We start from the raw sequence: 26,571 nt of genomic DNA, 5'->3' as shown, positions 1-26,571 counted from the left end.
AAAAAGGGCTGGCTGACATGGATAGAGGGACCAAGCCTCGGTAGATTTGGTCTAAGTACGCTCAGATGGAATTTGGTGAGTATTTGTATTTTGACTAGATGAACCTAGGTGCAGGAAAAATAATTATAGCCACAGGCCTTAGGGGCATGGGGGAGGGGGGAGGGGCAATATTGGGAGGGAAGCTGAGATAGATAAATATATTTGATAGAAAAGGCTTTATTGCAGGTGGATTGTCATATATATTTAATGGCTACCCCTTCCATCTGGTGCCTAGCACTGGTATTTAGTTACCATCATTGCCCTTTCAGGGTCCTGGTCAGCATTTTATGGGTAAATCTGGAATATTATGACCAGCCTGTCAAGTGATGAAAGCTGTGCACATATCAAGCTCCTCTTGGCAAATCATGTTGGTACATTGACATATGAAGGTTTACACGCCATGGCTCATCGCTTCTCCACTTCCTGAAAAAAAACTAAGTCATCTTTTCATACAGATAGATTTCCCCACTGCTGACCTCTCTCCCCTAGCTCTCTTCCCTCCCTATACTACTTTCTTTCTCATCCTCCGTTCTTTAGTAGGGCAGCCTGCGCTCACCTGCTTGACTATACTCATTGCACTGGAATTATGCGGCATGAGAGGACCAAAGTATGCAGCAGGGTTGAGTAAATAATGTGGCAAGAAAAGGCAAATTATGCGGCGTGATGCTGCAGATTTTTTAATAGTATTACTTCATTATTGCGTCATTTTTACACTTGTTAACACTGTCTGAGCATTGGGTGCACCTCATTAGTACCATGTTAATACCCAAATATAGCAATAAACAACAGAAAGGTGACCAGTCAACCTTTGCAAAAGGGCTTCCAATGCACGGTAACACATGCTGCAGCATTTTATGTAACTTTTGAACAGTTTGAGCTAGAAACAAATATATTTTCGTTAAAATCTGCAGATTATGTCACAGATGATGGATTAAGTGGCAAATGAATCCAACCTATAATTATGCGAAAATCGCTGTTGCTGCACAAAACTGTACAGAGCACTATTGCTCTATTGATAGGTTTGTGATGTGTAAGTGTCATACATACATAAGCATAGGCACACGGTCATAATAAATGAAAGTGAGTTATGAAAATGACATGATTACATTTGGGAGTAAAAAAGTATAGCTCCACAAAACGATACGTTGGTATTTGCTGGAAAGTTTGTTTATTTATCAGAAATCACAAGCTGGTATTAATGTCCAAAGTGAGTGTGTTTTAAGAAACTAACAAGCTATTGCTTTTGATTTACCATAATCGAAAAGCTGATGTTTGAGGTGAGTGTATTTACAAAAAAAATCTACACTTTTAATTGTTTGAGTGGTATTAAATGCTAAAATGAGGACATTTGTTACTAACCTTTTGGCATTATTTCCATAAACTAAGAGGCCTTATGCCTGCTACTATGGTGTTAATTTAAGACTTTTGTGGAGAAATAGCATGATCTACACTTTGATGGCTTTTTATGGCATTATCACCACACAAAACCCTGAAGTCAAAGCACTAAGGAGCAGATTTACAAGCCCCTTGCGCCACTTTTACGTCATTTTTAACATGGGAAAAGGGACGGAAGGGTGGCGCAAGGGGCTTTAAATAAGCCCCTAAGTTTCTATGGTTTGTTGTCTGATCCTGCAACGTCTCTGCAATCTGAAAGGTAACTCTGGGACTGATGTACAAAACCAGGGAGAAAATTGTGGGTGCAAATTCCACACCAACTTTATACGACCTGCCTTTTATTTTGTAATGCAGCATATGTATTAATAGGTCACTTCATAAAATGTCCATTCCTACTGGTTGCAGAATTACCTATCTAACGAATGTTAATAAGCCATGTCAATAACTGGACCCGGTTTGACTAGTTTCCAACACAGTCATGGTGGCCTACAAGGTACAGCAGATCACCATCCCCGAGTTCACATACCCACGTTGGAAATATTTTTTAGGTATCCGCCGTTCCTTAAAAGCACTGGATCTGAAAAGGAAAGGACGGAGAGGGAAGAAGTACAAGGAGATGACTTTTTACTTTCGTCCAAAAAATTAGGAAGTTTTGTAAAGGGCCATATTAAAACTCCCTGTAAAGCAGTGCTGAATTTGAGTCAGTCGTTTCCGGTGCTCAGCACCAGCACTTTATCATCACCACTGGCGCTTATCATGAGAACCAGTTAAGGACACACATTCATTATGCACGTGGAGATCAAGTGATTCGCCCAGAATCACAGGATGTTGAGCCGACCCCGAGACTCAAGCCTGGTTCCCCGGCTCAGAAGTTGGTAGCTCTGGCCATTACTCCACATTCTCTCCCCTCTTTCACGGCTGGTAGTTGGTTCCGTTTAAGGTGGCGCAAAGGTTGAATTGGGCTGGTGAAAGCTGCCTCGAGACACGAGCCCCGGCACTTATTTTTTTTTACAAATTAACCACTGCAGTAAAGTCTGTGATGGCCATTCCATTTTTTAGGGACATTGTGCTTATTTGGGCCCATCCCCCAAACATATCTTGCCAGGTGGCGCTTGTTTCAGTTTCCTACTGGTTCTTGGCAAAAGTGCGGCACTCAAAAACTCTGTTGTCAACCCTGCTGTGACTGTCATCAACTCATGATTGGCTCATCTCAGGCAGGTTGATTCCCGGTGTTAGAGTCACTAGAGAAGTCACTTTAGAGACTGCTTCTAAATTATGTCAGTGCCCGTATAATGCAACCAAACTAGCGTGACCGCAACCGTTCTTAAATTTCACGGACGTCTGTCATTTGGTGTCCTGTCCGTGGTCCGTCATCCTTCCTTTTACAGACGCCTTTTTTCCGTAATTCTGGGCATTTCAGCAAGCTGTGATGCTCCGCTGCGAGAAGCCCCATGAGTTAAAGCTTCTCATAATCGGGCCGGTCTGTCTTGTTTTTGTCTGTCAGATTCCTTCTGACAGTGGTGAGTTTTTGGATACCGATGCAGTAGCCTCATTACTCCACATTCATTTTGAGTTTTTTAGTCGCTGTTTAGGTTATCTTATTGATGTGTGACGCTTAGTCACAGTTGAGGTTGTATCACAAGGTCAGCGCTGTGAGTTGCAGGCAATTTAGTTTGCAGAAGTGTCAGCAAGTTTTATCGCAGAGTCTTGTTTTTGTCTGTCAAATGTCTTCTGGCGGTGATGAGCTTTTGATGGCTGCTGTGGCGGTTGCCTTCGGACAGTGATGAGTTTTGCGTACCTGCCAGGCGTTTGCCTTCAGGCAGTGATGAGTTTTTGGATGCTGTGTTGCTGTTTCAGTTTCACAGGGTTAGCGCTTCGATGGGCCGCGGGTAGCGGACAAATGGGTATGTAGAAATGTCTGCAAGTTTCCTGATCAGTGGGTTTCCTTTTTGATCCAATCCTTTGTCAAATGTCCTGTTGAGTTTGAGGAGATGGTCGTCCAACATCTCAACACCTAGGTCTCTGTGGAGGTCTGCTGTTCGTGTGAACATAGGAGCACCTGCTGCAATCCGCATGGCTTTGCTCTGTAGTCTCTGTAGGTCTTTCCGAAGCTGCGAGCGGCAGCCACTCCAAACTGGTGAAGCGTATGTCATAGTTGGTTGAATTATTGCGGTGATTGCTCACACCTTGCTCTGCATGGGCATCAACTTGGTCTTTAGGAGTGGGTATAATGCAGCCAGTTTGGTTGCTGCTTTCTGGCAGGTCTTCTCTATGTGGTTTCTCCAGCTGAGTTTGGAGTCCAGAGTCACCCCCAGGTAGGAGCTGCTATTTTCCCATTTGATCTTCCCCTTTGAGGAGGATCTGTGGATGTTTCCTCTTCAGCTTCCTGGTGAATAATGTTGCTGTGGTTTTGCTTGTGTTCAGGGTGATCTGCCAGTCGCTGTACCATTCGGAGAGTCTGCAGAGCGATATCTCAAGGTTCGTAGCCACTTCTTTGTCGCTGAAGGATTGGGAGAGGACTGCAACATCATCGGCGTAAAGGGCAAGATCAGTCTTCTTTAGGTCCGTGGGGATGTCGTTTGTGAATATGTTGAAGAGGAATGGTCCTAGGATTGATTCCTGAGGCACTCCAGCAAGAATTGGGCGTGGCGTTGAGCATTCTTCTCGTACCGCCACTTGAAAGGTCCGCTTTGACAAGTAGCTAGACAGCAGCTTAACCAGGTAGCTTGGAAACTTGAGTTTGATAAGTTTGTAAAGCAGTCCCTCATGCCATACTCAGTTTAATACTTTGGCTACATCCAGAAAGACTACTCCAGTAGACTTGTTGATGTTGAATCCATGACTAATGATGTCCACAACTTCGAGGAGTTGGTGGTTGGTTGAGTGGTCTTTCCGGAACCCAAACTGTTCTTTGGCGAGGAGGTTTTCGCTTGTCGCAAAGTCCACGAGACTGGCAAGAATAACTTTTTCAAAGAGCGTTGACAGGCCAGATTATGGGGCGGAAATTTGCAGGATCTCGTAGTGGTTTCCCAGCCTTGTGGAATACGATGACTCTTGCTTCTTTCCAGCCGTTAGGGAAATACTGGTGCTGCATACACGCGTTGAATACCTCCGCAAGATGATCCACTGCGGTATCAGGGAGCATCTTGGTGGCTTGGTTGGCTATTCTGTCCTTTCTTGGTGCCTTGCCATTTTTTAGTGTCTTGTGAAGGGCCAGTAATTCGCCCATTGAGCATTCCTCAATTATTGCAGCTTCTGTTTCTGGTGGGTGCTCCAGGTGGTGCTTAGCGACCTCTTGCTCGACTTCTGTTGCCAGTTTTCTTGCCTGGTTAGGCCTGAAGGATGCCTCCAGTGTGTCAGCGAAAACCTCAGCCTTGTCCCTGTTGCTGCATGCCAAGTGAGTCTTCCCTTGTATCGGTGGGTTTGGTTCCTTCTTCCCAGTCAAGCTTCGGGTCATTCTCCAGAGAGTGAATGTAAATGTAAATGTAAATGTGTGTGTCTTGTAAAGCGCACTGCTACCCGGAGGCGTCCTGGCGCTATAGACTGCTGGGGAACCCGTCCTGGCTTTCCCTGTGAGATGTTCCCTCCTGGGTATCTCCAAGGTGAAACCAGGCATCCCCGGCGTTTGTGGGGGGCCGTTGTGGAGATGAGGCAAGCTAATGCCCAGAGTTGCCGAGTGTGATCCCTGGTTAGAGTAGGCACCGAGGCGAGAATTATCGAGTCCGCTGAACCTGGTTCACAACCCTGCCGCGTTGGGAATTGAACCCTGGTCCCGGGCCGTCCTCTGCTTCCGGGTCTGCCGCCTCTAACCAGTGAGCCACACAGTGAAGGACTGAGAGTTGTCTCAGTCCTTCAGTTAGCTGTTGCTGCTTCCCATTTTTCACCTCTGTGCTGGCCAGTTCGCACTTCTCTTTTTAACTCCACAGCATGCAGCAGCTCCTCCCCAGGCCTCACACAGGCTGTGGACAGGCCCATTGTCATTCTGACTGCAGCTAATTATCACATTTAAAATGACAATGGGCAAGTGAGTGCCTTTGAGGAGAGTGGCTCACTTGGAGCCAGCAGATTGTAGCAGCGCCAGAGGAGCTTTCCCCAATCAGAGTACTGTGGGGAACTTGAGGCTGTGTGTAGTTTGCTAATGTTGTTCACTGAGAGCCCGACTAGACAAGTACATTAATCCTGGGAGGGAATACCTTCCCTGCTGCCAGTGCCAGGGGCTGTTTTTTCGGCATGCAGCACTCCTTTCCCTTACTACTTGGGAGACACAGAACGGCCTGTCTCCTTATGAGATGGTTACTGTACAGCAATTAAAAATCTGTGGGAGTTCGACGTTGACAGCACATCCAGTTTAGGACTGTGTGTTCAGGGCTGTTTGATTTTATTTTTAATCCAACGACGAGCAATTTATGTTGGTTATGTATTACTTATATACCATTGCATGACCTCCTACGACGTGTCTGTAAAACGTACCTTTAGTCTGGAATTTTTGTCCTGAATTTTGACCTTCTGTCCTGAATTTTTGTCCTGAATTATGACCCTGTGTCCTGAATTTTTACACTCACTGTCCTGAATTTGCACGCTTGACAATTTGCCACCCTAAACCAAACACTCTCCTTCACATGTCCTGCACCATTTCTCTTCTTGATAACTTTATGTATATTTCGACTTTTGTTCCTTGTACTAAAGCACAATCATGCTACCTTAATGGGGCTTGGCTTGTTTTTGCAGCAAAATCCAAGTCGACAGAAGCTGAAAGAGTGCAGACTTAGACTGCTCTTCCTCGCCAAATAAGGCTCTCCCCATTCAGAACACAGCGTTGAAAAGCAATGGCATTTTACAACAGCTCCGCCATTTTTAAACGGAAGTGATCCAAGTCTTGAATAGCTATAGCGCATCTCGGCACTCATGAAGGATTTCGTAAGCATCGTGAATCCAATTCAATTGTACATAATTGATCAGCCTCAGTAAGATGAAAGGCTGAGTTGGCTACACTGATGCTTGAAGGCCTGGTTAAACCCATTTCTCAGCTGCGAGGACATTTACCCGCTGCGTCATCTCACTGGACAGATAAAGTAACACGTTGCACCAAAGACGTGACCACATTTGTTGGGCTCAAAATGGCTCTGGCTTGATGCCGAGACTGACACGGCCAGGTGAGACGCTTTTGTCTGTACTTTAAAAGGGGATCCTGCTCGCGGCTTGGATTCTTCAGATATGTGGCCTGGCCTTTGGGGTCAATTAGGGCCACACCAGTTATAGTTAACAGTTTCGTGAGAATGTTCAGTCTACACTGCAAATGTTGTCTCCTGAGGGGCACTGGAGGAGGGGGCTGGCGGGTGGGAGGAGAGGTTACAGGGTTGCAGGGGGAGAATGCAGGGTCGGGAAATGACAGCTTCATTCAATGGGCAGGAGGCAACATATGTGATCTAATGCAGCGGTTTCTAACTTAGCTCTAGGATCCATTTCAGATTTCAGGATATCCGCATGCGATACACTTTTTATAAACTGAAGCTCATTAACATACTCAAGGGAAATCTGAAAATGTGCCTTTGATGAGCTCTCCTGGACCGATGCTAGGTTAATGGTTTACTTTCTGACCAAAAACTGTATGATTCTGGGGAAATCACATCCTCTCTCTGTGCCAGGAATTGGAAAGTGTTTGAGGTAACTATATGTGATGTATACATATGAGCAGTGAAAGAATTACGTTTTAAATTGTGCTGTCCACTCCCAGCCTCTTGACCTCCTGCCGCTCTCAATCACTTATGGCTTCCTTTAATTCAGTCTCAACTAGACCACACACAAACACACAAACTATTCTGTGTGCTGTTAACCCTGTCCCTGTAGGGGCCAACAGCCGAGCATGTAGGACGTGTGCCGATCGTGCTCCGTCCACAAACCCCAGTTTTTGCATTTAATCCTGACAATCTGGCACAAAATCACCCTCCCTCTGCACGCGCTGAGTGAGCCCTGACTGCCGACAGCAAGTGAAAGAATTTTCAAGCCCCGGGAGCTGCCCGACTTTGCTTTACCTTCGGAACACCGGTGAGGCCTACAAACTGTGACGCAGCCCCGACCCACAGTGAAGATTCGAGCGGACCGGAAGTACACTGCAGCCGGGGAGGTGAGCGACCGCCCCCCACCCCCTTCTGAGTGCGATACAGCGGACGGGGCTGAAGTGTGACGGCGGGGACCGTGGCGTTCCCTTGGATTCGCTGGTGTGTGAGAGCCGGGGGCAAGTTCGAGCAGACCGCAGACGTGAGGCCGACGGCAACCGATGAGGTGAGGCTAGACACTGGGGAAGAACCGCGGCCTGCTCTATTGCTCCCCCCCCCCCCCCCCGCCCTCCCTCCGGACAGTAATTTCTACGGGGGTTGGTCACTGGTGAGACCGACGAGCCCGGGGGCACTGCATTGAGGGTGCGACCAATATTGGGCAAGGCGGAGCGGAAGTGCGGTGCCGCAAAGAGACTCGTCAGGGATTAACGGAGGCGGCCATTACCCTACAGCGCTGCTGCGCCCTCCCCAACTGCTGTAGCCTGTGTGCGGACGGAATGTCCTGGTGGGCGCTGTGGGCGAGCAGAGAGCCTGTTTCTGATACCCCCGCTGGCCCAATTGATGCCCCCACACATGCCTTACTGAACTCAACGGAGAGATGCGCGCTTCTCCTTTTGCATTCTGCGTCACCAGGCTTAACGTATGAGACACCGCATTGCTACAGGCCCACTGTGAGTGTGGGGAACAGTACAGCGGCAGATCGACTACGAGGGGCGGTGAGACTGCCAAGCCCTGATCTTGCAGGGTGGGAGCATTTGGTCGGGGCGCTTGCAGGGGACCCGCGGACACTGCAAGGAGCGGAGTTCTCACATAACAGCAAGAGACAGGCGACGCAATGGTGAGGAACGGACTCCGCCGAACTGATCCGGCGCCATGCACGATGGTCCCCTCCTCTGGATCAGAGGACCCCCTGGCATCATCCACTGAGGACATCATTCCGCCGATGGGTCTGGGGGCGCAAGAAGCTAAATTAGACCTTATCCTATGGAAATCAGGGCATCCAGAGAAGCGCTGCAAGCGAGAATGGACACAATGCCAACGGGACTCTCCTTGCTAAAAGACGACCACAAAAAACTATCCGAAAAAGTGGCTGAACATTAACTTGCATTGGCTGATCTGATCCCCAAACAGACCGCAAAGTCCACATGGCTTGAGGACCTAGAGAGGCAGATTAAGGGGCTGCGTGAGAGAGTGGATGATGCGAAGGGCGCTCCCGCCGCAACAATATACGCATTTTGGGTGTTCTGGAATGCAGCGAGGGGCCTAATCCGACCAGATTCGTGGAAGAATGGCTGAAGACAGTTGTGAAGCCCGAGGAACTGACTCCGATGTACAGCGTGGAGAGGGCCCATAGAGTGCCACCCAGGCCGCCGAAACCAGGAGCCCCCCCACGCCCGTTGATAGCAAGACTGTTACACTTCAGAGACCGGGATGCAATACTGAAGTCTGCGAGAGAGAAAACCCCAATAAAATATGAAAACAAAACAATTTCAATTTACCCGGATTTCACTCAAGCAGTACAGAAAGCCCGGTCATCCTTCTGGGAAGTGAAACCAGCACTGCGAGAATGTAACATGAATTATTCACTCTTCTTTCCGGCACGGCTTAAGGTCATCCATGACCAGAAGTCTTTCTTATTCGACACCCCTGAGGAGGCTTCGGAGTGGATGGAAGTGGCACTCACACTGTCACGCACGCAGGGAGGCAGCCAAGAGGGGAGGAACGGAAGAAATCGGAGAGACTCGGGATGACACTCGGACCAGCCAGTGGAAATGGAGTTGGAGGGTACCTACCCATGCAACCGAGACCAGGCGGGCGAAGAGGACTCTATGCAGGTTGCGGTTCTGACGACTGATGCCCTGGCAGCACATGATGCACATACTGACGAGACCATGAACGGTCGGGACAGCTCCCACACAGCTGCATCGGAAACGGACACTAGTGTGCAGCTATTTCCACGCATCACGGCGCAGATGGCGGAGGACTTCTGAACAGTGGTACTGCTAGTGCAGATTGGTAAAGTAGCCGCACGACAGCATACATGTCGGAAGGGAGGAGATAGGTTCCAGGTTACATATTGTTACTGGGGTAGATGGAGGGAGAGACTTCGAGTGGATTCCTGCTAACGACCACCGGCTGGGCACATCCCACCCCAGGCGTAGGCACCTCTACCTTTAGTTCACACCCCAGTTGGGTACCATGGTTTGGTCCTTCACAGTTAGAAGGAGGGACCTCTTAGTTGGGAAGTTCAGCACATATGAAGCACTTACACTATATTACACAATGATAGCTATCTGGAGAAGTAGGGTGATGTCTGTGGTGAATGATGTTCTCTACTATGTCGACTCCTAATACTTATAAAATCTGCACCTGGAATGTAAGAGGGTTGGGCTCAATACACAAAAGGCACAGGGTTTTGGCACAACTGGACAGACGACAAGTGTCTATAGCTTACCTGCAAGAAACTCACTTAAATCGAGATGAGGGAGCTAAACTGTTGAGGAAGTAGAAAGGCCAATTGTTTGCCACAGAATATTCGGCATTCTCCCGAGGAGCGGCCATTTGGATTAGGAATAACACCCCATTTAGAGTCCTAGAGCAAAGGGTAGATAAAGAAGGGAGATTTGTGTTTTTGAGAGGGACGTTGGACTGTAGATGCATAGTTCTGGGATGTATATATGCACCTAACTCAGAACAATCAAAGTTATTTCAAGATCTCAGTGGAGTGTTATCAGGGTGGGTGGCACAGGAATGGGTGATAGGAGGAGACTGCAATGCAGTGTTGGATATCACACTAGATAGGTCACACCCCACCACTACATGCCCCGGAAAGCAGAAGGCAAGCAGAGGCGCTGGTGTCCTGGGCAGACGGGTGGGGTTCCTGGTGGACACATGGAGGGTAATGAACAGGGCTAATAGAGAATACACATTTTATTCCCCGCCTCATAAATTACACACTAGGATTGACCGTATTTTCTGTTCACATGCATTAACCGATACATCACAACAGTGTTACACATGGGCAAGATGTTATCAGACCACAACCAGTAGAGTTAACATTGCAATGGGGCAGGATCCCTACCCCGATACCCTCATGGAGATTACCGCCCAACTTGCTGGAGGACTTGGTCTTCCGCTCCGCGTTGCTAGATGCTACCACCAGATATTTTTCCGAAAACGAGAACACGGCCAGCTCCAGACAGATTGAATGGGACGCGTATAAGGTGACGCTGCGTGGAGTAGCTATGGGCACGAAAGTGGGTGTCAGGCGTCTGATACTGGACAAACTAAAGACGGTAGAGGGCGGGCTGGCACTGCTAGAAAACGAAGCAGTGGGCACAGATGGTAACCTCACCCAGCTCCAAGAGGCACATATCCAACATGCAGAACTGTTAGAGGAACTGCGGGTGATAGACCATAGGGAACACACATATAGGCAGCACACACAGGCAGGGCCCTTTGCTAGCTCGCTTAACCCGTAACGCTCCAGAACACGTCCCCATCATGGAAGGGAAAGACAAGAATGGGAGGTTAATCAAGCCTCAAATAGAAATAAATACTACGTTCAAGGCTTACTATGCGGATTTGTACGGTCCACATCCCCCTCTTGAGGACCAGAACTTAGATTGCTTCCTTTCAGGAGTACAAATCCCACAACTCTCCCCGGCACACGCACTGACCTTTCAAAACCCATAACACTGACAGAAGTTAGGCAGGCCATTAAGGCAATGCCCTGTAACAAAGCCCCTGGATCAGACGGCCGACCGGCTGAATTTTATCTAACGTATATCGATACCCTGGCCCCGAGACTACATACGTTATACGGGGAGGCTCTGGCAGATGGCGCACTACCGGATTCGACACTACAGGCACTGATAGTCTCCTTGCCAAAGCCGGGCAGAGATGCCCTGCAACTGGAGAATTACAGGCCATTATCAGTATTAAATTCGGATTACAAAATCCTCAGTAAACTGTTGGCGACCAGACTGTCGAACTGTGTTGCGGATATTATACACCCAGACCAATGTGGATTTGTCCCGGGTAGGAGCACTACCCTAAATCTGCGAAGATTGAGCCAACTGATGACACTGACTGATAGTGAGAGAGGAAATGAGGGGTGTATATCCTTGGACCTTCAACAGGCCTTTGACTCACTGCGATGGGACTACATGTTCGCAGTGCTAGCCTGGTTCGGCGTTCCTTCCGAATATATAGCATGGGTGAGACTGCTTTATCACGGCCCCACAGCGCGCGTCAAGACTAATGTTTGTATTTCTGAACACTTTGACATAGCGAAAGGTACTAGGCAGGGCTGCCCACTATCGCCCCTGCTCTTTATCATCGCCTTAGAACCCCTCTTACTTAAGGTACGGACTATGGCGATACATAGAGGGATAACCGACCTTCACACCCATCATATCATCTCCGCTTATGCAGATGACATGTTATTGTTTCTTAGAGATGTGACGGGCCCTCTAACGCCGCTGCCAGAAATATTTAGGGATTTCTGGAACCTCTCGGGCCTTACGATTAATGAACAAAAGTCATATGGATACTACTTCCACAGGCCCCTTATGAATACCCATTTGCAGTTTATGCCGTACAGCTTCAAGATCGCACCTGAGACTTTTAAATATCTGGGTATACAGATTTATAGGCGTCCGCAGGACCTCCTAGAGGGTAATCTCGGAAAGGCCCTAAGTACCCTGAGGACACAAGTTAGCTTCTGGATCACATTACCACTCTCAGTGGCGAGTAGAATTACGATCTCAAAAATGGTGGTACTGCCCAGGTTGATATACTACTTCACAAATTTACCTATATTGATACCCATGCCCTTTTTTAAGGCACTGAACACGGTGTTGACGAAGCTAGTGTGGGGCACGGGCCAGAGACGAATCAGTCTGGCGAAATTGCAACTGCCGACAGACAGAGGCGGGTTGGGAGTCCCAGACCTGATTGCGTATGGGTATGCATGCCAATTACAATGGCTGGCCTACTGGCTAGCGGGACGCAACCTACATGCACTTAATATGACCGACTCAGATAGAGCACGAGGGACTATACACCAGTTGCTGCTCCCACGGGCCAAGATACCAAACACTGCCCCACCTCTGCTCAGGCTAGCACTAAAGCACTGGAAGGCGGTGGTAAGATACACTAATACAAATTCCACGTACATGCCCACGATCCCTCTGCTGGGGATACCCCTGGGGACAGGTGCAATCACGGAATGCAGCCTAAAAGTGTGGCATGGTGCGGGAGTGCTACAAGTCGGGGATTTTTTCTCAGAAGGGATCCTACTGACATATGCGGACTTTACCAGCCTACATCACACCCCGAGAGCATTATTCCTCATGCATGCACAGTTGACACGCTACATTACCACGCACTGGGCTAGAGATGGACAGGAACCACCCACAAATACATTGCTCACAATGCAGTACCTGATGGGAACGGGCAGTCACCTGACGAAATGGCTGAAGAATGGAATTTCGAGTGGGCAGAGCGACGTCATTACAGCCTCTCCGATCCCGGTGGGAAGTCGACGCAGGCAGGGCCCTCAGAGACAAAGAATGGGAAAGAGTGCTAAAATACCCAAAGAGAGTGGCGCGGAGCCCAAGGTTCAAGTACATTCAGTTGATGATCGTCCACAGAGCATACTTAACTCCGCACAGGTTACACATAATGTTCCCTAAGGCGACAAATAACTGCCCTAGATGTGGTGGGGAAGACGCAGGTATTTTACATATGTTCTGGGACTGCCCCAAGCTTGGACATTACTGGTCAACAGTCCGCGGAATTCTAGCAGCGGTAGCGCCGGGTAGGCCATACGCCTCTTTGTTATATGGACTTTTGGGCCTGGGACACAGCGAAAAGAAGAGGAGTGTGGCCTCTCGATTTGCAGATTTAGCTCTGCTGCTGGCGAAGCGTGCAATAGCAATGAAATGGAAATCAATTAGACCACCTGATATCGAGACCTGGCAAGGGGAGGTAGTGAGGTGGGGAAAAGCGGAAGGTCTGGAGCTACAAATGGAGGAGCGTAGAGGGCTTAGAAGGACTGATTCTAAGAGTTCGTTGGGGATAGCAATACATATAAAGAGAAAATTGCAGTATACTGCTTATTGTGTGCAACATGTAATGACACAATGGAATGATACTGTCTTTTTGAATCTGTGAATAACACGGAAGTATTACTGCACCAATAAAAACAATTTTGAAAAAGAAAAAAAAAACCTGTCCCTGGAGCCCCTGCTACAATGAAAATGTTCTTGGTGTTTAACACAACTTGGGGGAGCACCCCTCAACAAAGAAACTGCTCAATAAACAGGAGAGTACACACTCCCAAGCACAGGGCAGGGCTAGAATAACTCTCTTAGCCTGTTAATGAGATGCCTGGCTCACTCCCTCCCCATCCACTCAAGCAAACACCAATGTGCAGCAAGTCTGCAATTTCCGATCCTCTTTATCTTAGGTGGGACACTCAGGGTGTCTTTGTCCAGGCTTCCAAAACAAAAGACCAGAACCCCCATGCCATGCGCACTTCAGATAAGTCATCTCTATAAGTCTGGTCCCACACACACTGCGCCAAACCCCATCGCCCACACACACACACACTGCAACAATTACAAAAATTTTGCACAGCCATTACAAGCTACCTGAATAGGGCCAAAGGCACAACCCATAACATGCACTGCAAGTAAAGCATCACCATATGCATGATCCACACACACCCTACCCTGTCCCCACCTTTATAGAGGCACATATTTCACAAGGAAACGCACTAGGCACACCTTATACGCCATGCTCATTCATGCCTGATCTGAATTGCATCGTGCCACAGGCATTGCAGGCATGAAACACTTGTTACCAACAATCTTTTTCCACAGAAATATGGTTCACACCATCGTTGTCACACATTCCTGCTGTTCTGACTACAGCGAACAGCTCACAAATCAAGCATTTAGGATTAAAGGGAAGCTTGCTGCCTCCGCAAGTCCTTTTTGTCTGTACAGCCCAGGAACCTGCACCTTCAACCCAATAGAAAATCTAACCTGCTACTGCCCTTTCATGGCCTTCAATATATCCACCTTCCGCTAGGTTACAGGCCTCTCGGAGCCACTAAAATATTGACTGAGGAAATCACAGAGATCATCGCCACTTGGTCAATCAAGCACTCATAGAACTGCTTCCTTGAGGACCTAAACCTCTAAAAATATACCTCCGACAAGACTATGAAGGAATATTGACCTCCTTAAGGAAGTAAACATGAAATAACGAGAGACCAAAACAAGGCACACAAAATGCATCTTCACCTTCAAGCAGACGCTCATCTGCCACCACTTGATGCCTGTGGACTGGTCTGGCCACCCAACATTCATGATCTTCTTTTGTGATATGCCTCTCAAATACTGCAACCAAAACTCACTAGAGAAAGATTCAGCTCCCTACCAACTTTCTCCATAATGATCTCACACTCTTGGCAACCAAAATTGCCTGAACAACTAACATCGACTTCTTGCTGACCTCCATCAAGAGCACCCTAAAATTATTGTTGACACCTATGCTCACAATGAAGCCAAAGCCCTTTGCATCCTGGTACACCCAATACACTCACTGACTGTAAAGAACCTAACCAAAACCATCAAAGAAATGGTACAAAATGAAATATCACTGTTCTTTGAAAATAAAATAAACTATCTATGAGAAAATTCTGAAAGCCACGAGCTCAAACTGTAGCACTTCTGCCCCCATCATACCCATTCAGAGAAAAACCTCATTACTAACCTTTCCTCCAGTCACTGACACAGATCTCCCCCTCCTTACTAGCCATATAAAATCTGGCTCCCCCGACGATTTTGTACCAGCTAAAATGATGGCCCCCCTGAGCACCCTTTTAGGACCTCAAATCCAAACTGTTATAAATCACTCCCTCAGAGAAGGGCATGTACCAGCAGAATGGAAAAAAGCAGTTGTCAACCCCATCCGGAAGAGTGCCGCACTGCCATGGACGGACCTTTCCAACCTTCGACCCATCTCCCTCTTGCCCTATCTCAGCAAATTGACCGAGAAGCATGTGAATACTCACCTGTCAAATTACATCGAGGCAGCGGAGGGCCTGGACCACTCCCAATCTGGTTTCAGGCCCAATCACAGCACAGAATCAGCCCTCCTCTCAGTGACCGACAACATCAGGATGTCACTTGATAGAGGGGGCTCAGTGATTCTGGTGCTGTTAGACCTATCCGCTGCTTTTGACACGGTGTCACATGAACTCCTTCTCGGCCGCCTGAGAGATGTGGGCATAGGAGGTGCAGCTATGTCATGGTTGCAAAGCTTTCTTTTGGGTCGCTCACAAGGTGTTAAGCTGGGCTCCCACTCTTCCACCCTTAGGTAGCTCACCAAGGGAGTGCCACAGGGCTTATGCCTAAGCCCCACGCTTTTTAACGTGTATGTGGCCCCCTTAGCAAACATTATAAGATCATATGGGTTCACCCCGGTGTCATACGCTGATGACACCCAGCTTTTATTTCCTTTCGAAACCCTCACACCCGCAATCCAAAAATCTTTTACGGATGGAATGAGAGCAGTGGCACACTGGATGGCACAGAACTACCTCCAATGCAACGTGACCAAAACCAAGGTCATGCTGTTTGGGGGAGCAACTCTAACATGGTCCCCAGATTGGTGGCCCTTGGAATTGGGACCTGTCCCAAGACCCAAACAAACAGTTAAAAATCTTGGTATTAAGCTAGATCAGGCACTCCTACTTAAGGAACACACTACTCAAATCACAGGTGCTTGTTTTCGTGTGGTTGGGCTGCTACGACGCGTCTTTCCATTTTTGCCAGACAATCATAGGAAAACGCTTATTCAGACCTTAATAATAACTAGGATGGACTACTGTAATGGCCTATATATATCGGCAAATGAGGAACAAGTGGAAAAATTACAAGTAGTCCAAAACACTGCAGCAAGGCTAGCCCTCAATGCCCCTCCCAGAACCCCTTCCCATCCCCTTCGACACCAAATCCATTGGTTACCAGTAAAGCAGCGTGTTAAATTTAAGATATGTTGCATGATACACAAATGCCTGTTTGGCACTGCTCCCAGGTACTTAAAGGAAAAATGTGTTCCATATACCCCTGGACGTACTCTGCGCTCCAGCAGCCATCAACTCCTTCAGGTCCCCAGGGTCAGAAGAGCCAGACAGGGTGGCCGAGCCCTTTCCTACAAAGGACCTGTCCTCTGGAACTCCCTACCCAGGTATGTAACTGTTACCACGGATTTTTTACAACGGATTCCATTACCACGGATTTTTTACAACGCAGGTCATTTTACAACGGATCCCTTTACAACGCAATTCACTACAACGCAGATACTATTACAACGCATACCATTACATCGTAAGTATAATTATAGGTAAGTTTATAATATTAATATATAATGTAAATATTTAGGGCTGGGTTTGTGTTTTGGGGTACAGGGGTATTTTTAGGTTTTAAGGCTGGGTTTGGGTTTTGGGGTACAGGGGTATTTTTAGGTATTAGGGCTGGGTTTGGGTTTTGGGGTACAGGGGTATTTTTAGGTTTTAGGGCTGGGTTTGGGTTTTGGGGTACAGGGGTATTTTTAGGTTTTAGGGCTGGGTTTGGGTTTTGGGGTACAGGGGTACTTTTAGGTTTTAGGGCTGCGTTTGGGTTTTGGGGTACACGGGTATTTTTAGGTTTTAGGGCTGGGTTTGGGTTTTGAGGTACAGGGGTATTTTTAGGTTTTAGGGCTGGGTTTGGGTTTTGGGGTACAGCGGTATTTTTAGGTTTTAGGGCTGGGTTTGGGTTTGGGGGTACAGGGGTATTTTTAGGTTTTAGGGCTGGGTTTGGGTTTGGGGGTACAGGGGTATTTTTAGGTTTTAGGGCTGGGTTTGGGTTTTGGGTACAGGGGTATTTTTAGGTTTTAGGTCTGGGTTTGGGTTTTGGGGTACAGGGGTATTTTTAGGTTTTAGGGCTGGGTTTGGGTTTTGGGGTACAGGGGTATTTTTAGGTTTTAGGGCTGGGTTTGGGTTTTTGGGGTACAGGGGTATATTAATATTATATACTTACCTATAAATATACTTACAATGTAATGGTATGCGTTGTAATAGTATCTGCGTTGTAGTGTATTGCGTTGTAAAGGGATCCGTTGTAAAATGACCTGCGTTGTAAAAAATCTGTGGTAATGGTATGTGTGCTAAAAGTACGCGTTGTAACATCATACATCCCCCTACCCCCGTGCTGAAACAAATCCCCAGTCTTGAATCTTTTAGAAAAAACCTTAAAACATATCTCTTCACCCTGCCTTAGATATAACTCCCTAGTGTTACAGCCAAAAACCCCGATAGTCACTAACCAGTGGAAGCACAAGCGCAGAGATATCCCTTCGGGAATTGAATCAGGCGCTTTATAAGTCCATAAATAAATAAATAAATAAAAATCAAACAATGTAACGCCAGTGCAAGACTAAAAACGACACACTTAACAGTAACTACAGCAAAAGCCACCTTTACAACTCAACTATCCCAAAGCTTCCAAGAGAAGCAGAGTATTTTTCAAAGACATCAAATTCTGCATCAATCCAACATGAACCACACAATACCAAATAATAAGAGCAACTCCATCACCACTTTATCACTGAAAGAATGAAGACATATATACTACCACACCAAGAAAATTGGCCACCTTCCTTCTGATCTCAACAAAGCAATGGAAACAATCGTAATGGCTCACATTAAAAAAACTTTCTTTCATTCTAAATGACGGCAAAGCCTTCACCCACGAAGACGACATCCATCCATCTATAGAAGCTCTCACACCGTTCCCCAACATTGTATGTGCCTTGTCAAACAAGAAATCTTCCATAATGTACTCAAGACATGAGATATCCTCCCCCCCTGGAAAAAACAAACCTAGACAACGATGACCCAACAATTTACTAGCCCATCACATTCTTCCCCTCTACTGCAAAGTTAATTTAGAAAACTGTTGCTATTCAACTACATTTTAAAGCAACAGCTACTCTCTTTAAAACATCTATGTACTCAGCTTTAGACCACCATCCAATACAGAAACAGCGATCATCATCATCAAAGTCTTCAATGTGGCCCTGTTCCTCAATGATCAACCCTACCTTTGGTGCACATCTTTCTTTTGGCAGCCTTCAACACTGTTATCCTTCAGGCCCTCAAAACACGCTATCAATAGGCATGGGATTAGATGAAACCACACAGCACTAATATTACCTCAATTTCCTCCAATCAACATCAACTTGTTTAGATGTATTCCTCCTGATGTCTGCAGATACAGGTAGAATGCAGAGTGCCACCCTTCCCCTGTAATCTTCAACCTAATAATGTAGTATCTTGAAGTACACCTTACTAACTAGCGTCAAAATTCCAAATACGCTGAAGACAAACAACTCTTTGAGAAAATCTTTACAAGCAACGTCTTAAGGTAGTTCAACCAAGTTCAAGCTGCCTATCTTAAACTGACCCCCAACCAAGACTGAGTTAATTTTCATTGTCAACAGCTCAAAACAAGCTGCTGGCATCACTGGTGAATCACTCAATCCATCAGTGATTCACCAAAACCAAACTAGAATGTCCCACTACAATTAGTTACATTTACAAAACCATCACCACACGCAACCTCGCCTTCCTAGCCCACATCAAAATGACATTTAAAATCAGGTGGCTTGTCTGTGCCGTCATGGGTTGGATGGGTATTGGACTGCTATGCTCACCCTATTTAGGGTTCTCTTTGCCTTTCAATTGTTTCTTGCTATTATTAGATGTAAAGCTTTTGCAATGACTAACTTGTTTTCGAGGTGCAGATTTCAAATAAAAAGATTTGAACCTAAAATCAGGTGGCCTGGTACTGTATAGCCCTTCTCCACATTATAAAACAACACCTTACCAAAGCAGATTTAATAAGTAGTGTACAAGCCTTGGTCCTCTTCCACCTGAATCGGTGCAAATTTCTCACTAGTGTCCCTGACCACTTTGCGGTACTACTAAAGGGCATCTTGAATGCTATAGACAAACCTACTGAAGATCGAGAAAAGTAGGATCTCATGATCGACACCCTAGAATACCGACGCTGGCTTCAGGAAGATTCCTGCATCATTTTAAAAACCTGCTGCCTAAATCTGCAAATATGTTAGCTACCAGGAAGTCAGCATACCTGACTGAAAAAAATCACCAACTCATGAGGCCAACGCAGCACTCTTTGCCAGTAGTTCTTAACCTTCGGATTTCTGTGGATTCCCTCTGAATCACAAATGGAGCTGGGCACCCCAGCCACAGCAATTTCTACAATTTGAATCTCAAAATAATAAACAAAACTATAGAAACACATTAACATCAAACACAAAGAATGTAATATGTAATTAATAAACAAAAAATACACAAATATCGAAATTTTAACATCAATGAGAAAGTTCGAGCTTTTCAAAATGTGGTTTTATGTCTAGCCAATGAAGCAATATGCTAGAATATGTTACTGACAGTTTTTTTGCTCCTAATGCATGCTCTTGTTCTGGAGACACATGCCAACGCTTCAGCCGAGACCACCAATAGGCCATTCTAGATTCTGTTTGCTGTATGTGGCCTCCTCCCTTAAAGCAAGCTAAGGATCCTGACTTAATACTTAGGCTCCGATTTCAAATTCCCACACATTTGAGTAGTGTTTAAACATTTTCAATTTTGCTTTTTTTATGTCCATATAGTTTTTATTAAGCTGCTGCTTTTTATTGATTTTCTAAACAGTTTTGCTCCCCCCCCCCCTCTTCCCAGATAAGTCCCAAGGTTTAAGAACTCCTGCTCTGAGCCATGATATCACCAAACTGGAAATTCAAGGGATATAAAAGTGAAAATATAAACTGCTAACCTTCCTGGTCCAAGCACCAAAAGTCTGGAAAAACATCCCTCTAGAGATGAGAATCACTCTTTGGTTCTTTCACCCACAACAGAGAATACAATGCAGCGTTTCAAGGAGCATCTCTTTTATGATCCTGTTATGGTGCCCCTAGGTTCTTGTCAATTGATATGAACTGAAAAGGCCTCTCTTCATGCCTTTTCATGTTCATTGTCTAAAATTATTCTCCACCATGTGCAGCTCGCCGCTGCTTCCAGTCCAAGGTTTGATCTAGGTAAATTCTAGTACATAAATATAAGCCAACAAAGTGCTCCACTGCTTTACAGAGCTAGTTTAGTGCTATAAAAAAGGTCCAAAAATATTATTTTATTGTATTTTCTATATTTTTATCCAGAGCTGCATTTCAATGTGGAGTTCTTTTAAATGGCATGCCTTCCTTTTAAAGTCTGTACACATCTGAGCCAAAGACTGCCAAGCTGTGAACGTTGGACAGTCTATCGCTGGGTATTAAAAGCCTTGTCCAAAAAAGTCTACTAATCCAGTGACTGCCAATGAACTTTCAGAATTGGACTACATCCAGGAAGCGAGCCAATCACCCCACAGAGGACAGTCAATGGGAGTTCTCACTTGGGAAAATGATGAAAACGTATTGCCAATTTTTACATTTACCCAACAAGTTTGAAATAAATTGGCTATAAGGCCACAGAATTTACAGGCAGCCTGTTCTATAGGTAAACATATTTTTTAAAAAGTGCAATCGCAGAGCATGCAGTGGCACTGAAGCTCGTGGCAGAGGAGTAACTTGAGAGAATTTGAGAATACAGATATTTTTGTCATTTAACTTTCACATATTTTAATGTAGTGAGGGGCTCCCGGCAAGAAGCAGCAGATCCCTAAATGGTGAATGATTTTGCAGCCCAACTACCTCAAATCTAGAATGTTGTATATACATGTATGTAGCATATGGATTTTGTTGATAAAAAATTGCATTAACCAGGATTTGTTGGCAAGTACTGAAATGGAGTGGTATCTAGCTGGATTCCGGTTCAGACAGCTGTTCTAGACCCGGCTCAAGATTCCACGCTGGTCCCAAAATATTATACCATTTGTGTCCTGGTGCAGAGAGACAACACTGGCGCGGGACACAGTATTAACGTTTGAAGAGGTTCTTTGTGTGCTCTTGAGTAGCCTCTGGTGGTGGAAGTTCCTCCCTCAACTGATGACCAAGTTGGTTTGTCTGTGTTTTTTCCTGGCTGAAAGGAATTGTTTTCTGACTTTGTTAAGCACGTTGTGTTTTACTGGGAATATCACATATATGACTGTTTACATAGCACACAATAAGAACTACATTTTTTCCTTTAAAAAGAGGATTGAACCCATGATGACCAGGCCCATGAAGATCAAAAGGACTAGGGCTAGGAGGACCAGAGTCGTGAGGCCGAAGACCAGGAAGGCCAAAAGAACTGGGACCAGGGACCCGAAGGACTAAAACAGATAAATCAGGACCTGCAGAAACAAAGCAAAGAAGGAAAGGTGTCTGGAGAACTGAAACCAAAATAACCAGTTCTAGGAGGACCCAGGGCAGGAGAACTAGGACCGGAAGGAAAAGTGGTACCAGGAGGTGGAGGACCCGAGCCAGGAAAAAAAGCAAAATGATAGGGATTAGGAACAGGAGCAGAACCGTACTTAGAAAGAGCATGGCCATGAAGTCCACGAGGATAGGACCAGGAAGACTAGGAGGACCAGGACGTAGAGAACTGAGAGAACCTGTTTAGGAGTAGAAGAAGGGGGAGGACTAGGAGGCTAAGGATCACTAACAAGAGAAGGACCAGGAGTTGGACAAGGAGGCAGACAAGGAGGATGAGGAGTAGGACCAGATCAGGATAAAGAGAACTAGAAAGAAGAGGGGGGGACCAGGGCAAGGGGAGGCTGGATGCGAAGGAACAGGAAACCGTGGATGAGGACTAGGGGGTACAAGGGAAGGACCTGTACGAGGAAGGCCTGTACAACCAGGGCAGTGCCGGAATCCGTTAGGGTACCAGGGTGGAAAATCAAGAGGAGGAGGAAGAAGACAAGGAGCATGAGAAAGAAGGGGGCGGAACCAGAATGAGAAGGAGTAGAATGAAGAGGAGAAGAAAGAGAAGGTTCAGGAGGAGGATGATGAGGGAGAGCAAAAGGTCTAGAGGGAGAAAGAGGACCAGGAGGAAGAGGAACAACAGGAGAAGGTGGCCAATGGATTCTATATCACATCTATAAGGGCACAGTACTAGTTTATAAACATATAGCTGTCTTCTATCAGTTTTAGAGAAGTTTTGAAGTCATCTTTTTCGTATTATCCATATTTTAGGATTTTAATTAAATTCTGTGGTGTTCTGTGTTGTGAAAAGGTGCTTGTGCAAAGTGACATGCCAGACTGTCTGTCGGTTTAGGAGACACTTTGAGTAGCCGGTAAACATAAATAAAATGTATCAAACAGAAAGTGAAGTAGTGGCATATGACCAGTTCAAGCTTTGCCTCACTGGCAAATATGTATAGTAATCAGAGACCATAAAACATTTGCGTACATCTTCAATGATTTTCACTCAATGCCACAAGCTTGAATAAGAAGGTGCGCCATAAAAGTACAGCAGCATGAGTAGAAATGTGTCTAGAAACCAAGAGCAACTAATCCAGCAGATTTCCTTTCTTCACCTCTAAATGCAATATATGAGTAAGATGACAGAGAAATGCACCAAACACCAGAGTGCTAATTCATGACATTCCAAAAACAGCTATCACAAACAAAATGATAAAGAAAACGTTGCATGCCACGTGCCTCTAAATTGTACAACAAGTTCTACAAAACAAAAACCTAGCACGATCTGGAGAACATATTGTTGCTTCAGAGCCCACAAGCACGTGTTTGACAAAAGAGTGTAATGCACATATTGGGGCCAATTACGATCTCGTTCGGAAGGGTTCAGAATCGGATTTGGCTTTGCCGAAACCGATCCAGCGCCCTTGTTTCCAACCGACTAGTTCCCAGTTCCGAATGACCAAGTACGATGCCTGGAAAATGATAGGGCTGACCGAATCTGTTCCAGAAGGCATTCGGACAGTTCGAGCTTTTCCGGATCTGATTCGTACAGCTCTATGGACTCGGTTTCCAAGGGGGTAAGAACAATGACCGAATCAGACAGACTTTCCGTTTTGGTTTGCCCAGAACAAAACAGGTGCCGGAATCGGTTTTCGGGGGCCAGTAGCAGGCTCCCCTTCACCCGAGGCCCTTTGAATCAGGCCTGTGGGGTACCCATGGGTCCCCTATTCCCAACCATGCACAGTGAGGCAGGCACCATGGGGTGCCCGCCACAGGGTGCACGATTTTCCCCAGCCACCCCTTTCTTCAATGGGAGCCTGTGTTCACGTTCGGAACACAAGCTCCCATTGAAGTCAATGGGAGTCTGACCGAATCGTATTCGGATGCACACAGATGCATCGTACTCGTTTGGTCGGACTCCCCTGATCCAAGTCGTATGGACAGCATTCCGGAACCAAGTCGGTCGGTATGCTTTCCAAACGAGATCGGAATCAGCCCATAGAGTTAACATTCACAAGGAAGCAGCGGCGGCGGGCACTGGTAAATGCGGTAGGGTGGTGAGGCGGGGCAGAGGTGGGCGGGGTGGGAGGGGGTGATATGGCAGACAACGGAATAGGTATAGTACAATAAATAAATAATACTTATTCCGTAGTCAGTCGACTTTCCCCCCTGCCGTGCCCTGCCCCGCCCCACTGTGCTTACCTGTGCTGACCGCCGCTGCAAATAAGCCTAACGAATGCTTCTCCCAAAAAGTTAAGGAAAACCAGTTGAATTAGCACAGAAAGTGACCAAGGGATCACTAAGGAACCAATAAGAGAGAAATAACCCGTCCCTAAAAATGTTTGTTGAGAAGGCTGTAAGATGCTGCAATGAAAATAAAGAAAGGAAAGAAAATAAATGAAGCAGCATTCAAGAATAAACACTCAGCTAAGATCCACTCACAGCCAAGGTCAACTTACAGCCAGGAGACAATGTGCTCCTAAACAACCACAACAATGAAAAGAAACTCAGAATGCCGTTCGAAGTATATCCATACCAAGGCCCTGATTTATAAAGTTTTGCACATGATTTGCATTAATTTTGTTTCGCAAACCTGATGCAAACTGTTAGGAAAGGATTTGCTATCCACCGCAAATCTACAAACATTATACAAATTATCTACAGACATCCAGAAACAGGGGGGAATATTATCAAGGGGGTTTATCTCCGCTTTTTTGGCTTTAAAAGCCAAGAAAGCAGAGATAAAATTATCTCCCTATTACCTAGCTGTCGCTAACACCAGTTAGCGACAGCTAGTAGGAGATAGCGACCATCTTGGGTCCCACTTTGCATGTCAGTGATATTTATCACTAATGACATGCAAAGTGGGCGTGCCAAGATGTTAACGACTGGAAACAGTCGCTAACATCACTATCTCCTATTACCAACTTTTGGAGATATTCGCGCTAAGCGCGAATATCTCCAAAAGCTAACACCTGCCCTGAGCAGTTCTTAGCCATGTTATCCAATGGGAGGTGGATAACATGGCTAAGAGCATTAGCTCGGTAATGCATGAATATCGCTGACTTTTCAGCGATATTCGTGCATTGCGGCCGATTTTTATCGCATTTGCGATACACCTTGGTAATACCAAAGTTTATTTGCGATAAAAATCGCCGCAGCTCAGCGGTAAATTTTTGTCTCTAACCAAGCAATAGCGATAATTATCGCTTATGCTTGGTAATATGCCCCAGGGTTTTTTCCAAAATCCTACGCCTCCTCGAGGCAGGCTTAACGAAGATAAATAAAGGTTTTTTATATCTTTCCCTTGTCCTACTATGCATGTGTGCTGCATTGTGCAGCACACATACAAAGCAGGAAAAGTGTTAAAGGATCGTTTTTTATACTTGAAGGGTCTCCTTCCAGTACAAAAACTATTCCTTACAGAACCCACACACCCTTGCACTATGGCGCACAGATGCATGCGTTGGTTCATGGCAGCCTATAGTCTGACAGCAGAGGTAAAGAGGAAAAAAGTGGCATATCTTAATAGTTATGGCGCTGTTCTGCTCGATCCCTTTCACGCAATTGGTAGTTGCGGGATATCCATCAAAAAGCAACAGTTGTCCGGTCTGTCTGTAAGGTCGCTGTTTACTAAAGGCAGTCAATTTCTCCCCCATGTATGATCTTTCTGGTGGCCTTCTACGTGCTGAAACACTTCTTTAATGTAATTATGGCTTTTAATGAGAGCCACTGCTGTTCCTCCTGGAGTTGGTTGCTGTGATCAAGCTGGTTTAGACTTTTGATGAGATGTGCTGCATGGAGTAGGGTATTGCCTGGACCCAAATGCTAGAGAAGTAAGGGTCTGATTATGAGTTTGGTGGTCCAATGGACCGCCAAACCTACGTGACCTGCCGCAACCACCGCACCTGCGGTCCAACCACCATATTTTGACTTTGGCGGTCAAACCACCATAGGTCCACTGCAACCTCCAGCGATCCATGATCTGAGGCTACAATATGCTGGCAGTGCAGCTGTCTTTCTGCTCCCCCAGTACCTGCAAAGGCATGGACTTTACAGTCCATGAAGTGCTGGAACGCGCAGTGGTAGTCACATGGCTCTGCCTTTCTGAGGCTCTCCTATGAGCTTTTGAAAGGAAGGGACATGGGCCAGCTGCCGCAGGACCGCCCCCCTGGATTACAATTTGCAATCCGGCAGGTGGTCGGTGGTGGAGTCTGGCGGTGTGGGAGCGAGCGGTGGAGTGCCGCCCCGCTCTTACACGGACAAAGTCATAATCATGCTCTTAGTCTTGAACTGTTTTTTTTTCTGAAGTCAGGTTCAAGGAGGAAAGATTTCACTTTCATAAGGAGGAAGAGTTGGTACCATGAAGTCTTGGTTTTCTTGTTGCCATGTTCTTAAAAGGGCAGGTCACGCTTAATGGTGAATCAAAGTAATATTGCATTGTGTTTCATCTGGAGAATTAAGCCTTCCAGTTCATTTCAAAGAGCTCGGTTGGAATTTGTGGTTGTCTCTTGCTATTGATAAACAAGAGAAAGATGGGCACTGGGCTTCCAATTCTGTATGAGGACCAGGAAGGTTTTGACTTCCTGACTGCCGTGTT

This window comes from Lissotriton vulgaris, chromosome 5, assembly GCF_964263255.1.
Source record: "Lissotriton vulgaris chromosome 5, aLisVul1.2, whole genome shotgun sequence".
NCBI classification, from domain to species: domain Eukaryota; kingdom Metazoa; phylum Chordata; class Amphibia; order Caudata; family Salamandridae; genus Lissotriton; species Lissotriton vulgaris.
The sequence above is the reverse complement of the archived record's forward strand: the minus strand, read 5'-3'. Positions refer to the sequence as shown.